This window comes from Triticum aestivum, chromosome 6B (assembly GCF_018294505.1).
Source record: "Triticum aestivum cultivar Chinese Spring chromosome 6B, IWGSC CS RefSeq v2.1, whole genome shotgun sequence".
Taxonomy (NCBI): Eukaryota; Viridiplantae; Streptophyta; class Magnoliopsida; order Poales; family Poaceae; genus Triticum; species Triticum aestivum.
Window position 1 is genome coordinate 96,295,251 of NC_057810.1, and position 3,413 is coordinate 96,298,663.

A 3,413-nucleotide genomic window follows, 5' to 3' on the forward strand; every position below is an offset into this window, starting at 1 on the left:
ATGAACTAGCATACATTTGAATTCAACTTAAGGTGGTTTAAAAAAATCGAATTCAACATGAAGTCCATTCAATTATTTTAATTCGATATCATGGCATTTGTAAATCATACCTAAATTATGGGGGAACCAATCTTTGCTTTGATTTTGTACATAATACCATATGTAGTCGTGTAGAAAATAGATTCAAATTTAGCTCCTCCATTCCAAAATAATCATAGTTATAGGACTTTCAAGTGTTAAAATTTCAAAAAGAAGCGGATAATTTAATGAGGTCTTCAAACATAAAAAGTCAAATTTAATGTTGTCTATTTAGGTCAATCCTCAAAGTTCAAGAGTACTCTAAATGTGAATGCTTCTGTTTCAAAATTTTGAACGAAGCACCAAAAGATCCATGACTTGCCTGAAGTCGCGTGAGACCAATGTTTGGTAGTACAAGAAATTACTTTTCTAACTGCGACCCATGAAACCTACCGACCCAACGTCCAAAGGTCTAAACCGGGGTAGGTTTGTAGCTTCATCTAGACGCCACGCAACCGCCTCCGAAAAACATTCATACACAATGGTCGCCTAAGCACACATGTGCACGGCTGAAATCGCTCCCGCCCACTATTTGGGACACCTGGGATTACCATCCTACCCCCGACCCGCAGTAGGTCCGAAATTTAAGAGGGGGGCAAAGTTTGTACTTTCCCCAAATTTCAAACAAGCGCGTCCCATCTGTTCAAAAAAGGCAAAAACAAGCACATCCCAGACCGAAACATGGTTCTCCCTTAGCTCCCACCGCCCCCTGCCCACCCGTCCGATTTCCCATTCGTACTCCGTGGGCACCAAAACTACCTCTCCACCAGCCGCAAAACCCCGGCATCCTCCGTCCGCCACCCCATCCCACCCATCAACCACCGCCCTCCTCCATCATGCCGGAGCGGATACCCCGATGTTGTCGTCCACCGCAACCTCAACCGCAATACCCTCCATGGCTAGTAATTGAAACCGAGGCCGAGCCATCCGTACCCGAGGCAGTTCAACCATGCCGTCCTATGCCTAAACGCTGCCGCTCCAACTTCGCCACCATCCACCGCACCGGAACTGTTCCTGCTACATCGTCCTTCACCGCCTCAGATCTGCTTCGCCTCCACCGACATACGGCCACAGCAACACAGTCAACAATTTGGCCATGGGTTCGTCCAAGGCTCCACCGTCCTCCAAAACATCGGTTGCCCCAGCAAAAAGAAGAAGATCGCCACGATATATGGAGGAGACCACACTGGCAACCGGAAATGGTACTCCTCTCCCCTTATTCGTGCAAATCTTTCGTGTCTCCTTGCACGGTATTCATCCATAGAAGACACTAGTTGACCGCTTCTTCTTGATACTAGATGTTCCTAGTAAGTCGCGATGCACAAGCTTTCTCCTCATATACTATTTCACCTTAGCTATAGGTCCATCGCCCCCTGGATTTCAATTTCTGGTCAGTTGATTCCCAATTGACAGAAGCATTCCCCGATATGGAGGTCAGCCGGGATTAAAGGGATGGCCTGGGGGCGCTGCCAAGCACGGAGGTGGTGTGAGGTCGAGGGGAGGGCGGCAAGGCAGAGGCAGGGGTCTGGGCCGGTGGTCGCTGGCGGTTCGAGAAAGATCGTCAACAGTGACTGGCGGGAGGTAGACGAAGGCCATCTGCCCGTTCCTTAGAGATCGGATGGTTCATAAAAAAATCGACTGACCTATTTATTTTCAGTCGACTGTTATCTTGATATGACCACATGTGGTGGTGTGCTGGAGGAGTACATGCATTTCCTGTGCTCATATATTACAAAATCATATGGAGTAGAATCTAATTTTGTTTGCCATGCAATGTTGTAGAGCTATATATGTCTCCAGTCATTTATTTTTCAGCCACCTACTATCTTCTTCTTTTACAATGCACTAGTTCTGCACACACTTCACCCTTACTCTCACTATTGTGTTTTTATGCAAGGGTATTTCAGACTCTGCTGCCATGACAGAAGAAAAAAAGAAAAGAGATACATCGCTCCAGCGTCGTACGCGGATAGGCCAGACACGTTTCACCCTTATAAAGGGTGGAGTGTCAGCAGATGGAGACGGTAACGTAGCTCTGGAGTTGATGACCTCGCTCGCAATGAACCACCATCCCAGGTGCTTTCTTTGACTTCGTGGTGTCATATGTGGTTGCATGTTCCATATGGTGTCTAGCTTGTATTCGAAAGGTCATATTCGGTCTTTATTAAGATAAGGAAAGATATGTTTTACATGAACCACCATCCCGTGAGCACCAGAAGACAAATAGCTAGTCAGGGCACTGGCTGAGCCAGTGACAAGCCCAGCACAGACATGCATCACCTGGAAGCCAACTAAAAAGCCACGATGGTGGCGAAGCAGCCCGTATCCCACCAGGCTCTCGGGTCCTAGATAATCATGCTCACCACTCCAGCTGGATGTCTAGCTTGTATTGCTTCCAATTTGGTTAAATTGCATCTGCTTAGCTTACACATTATACCTTTGAATATGACATGCCTTCCTGTTTTTGGTACATACTAGTACATCTGTCTATTAACCATGTTCTTACATCAAACTAATGTTCTTGTGTATTCCTCGTCAATCACTTATGATGAGGTAGTCAGGCCAATGGACTACTGTGAGTCAATATCCTCATTTAAAGAATGCAGCGTCAGCCTCCCGACATGATTCTCAAGAAACAGAAAGGCTAGATGAAGATAGTGAACGTAACTATGTAGTTGATTACCGCATTTCCCCTACACTAGCATCGCAGGTGCTTGCTCTAACTTGGCAGCGTGATATGTGGTTGCATGTCGCATATGGTGTCTAGATTGTAATACTTCCAATCTAGTTAAATTGCATGTGATATTCTTCTTAGTTTATACATTATACCAGTTAATGTGACATGCCTTCCTATTTTTAGTACATACTAAATCTGTCTATTAAGCATGTCCTTACATAAAACTATTGTTTTTTGTATCCCGCATCAATCAATATGATGAGACACCTTTAGTATATTGATACGCCTCCAACGTATCTATGATTTTTGATTATTCCATGCTATTATAATACCTGTTTTGGATGTTTATGGGCTTTACTTTACACTTTTATATCATTTTTGGGACAAACCTACTAACCGGAGGTCGAGCCCGTATTGTTGTTTTTTTTTGCCTATTTCAGTGTTTCGAAGAAAAGGAATATCAAACGGAGTCCAAACGGAATGAAACCTTCGGGAGCGTGACTTTTGGAACGAACGTGATCCAGAGGACTTGGAGTGCAAATCAAGAAGCTGCCAAGGCGGCCACGAGGGTGGAGGGCGCCACCCCTACTAGGCATGCCCCCTATCTCGTGGGCCCCTCGAGAGTCCACCGATGTACTTCTTCCTCCTATATATACCC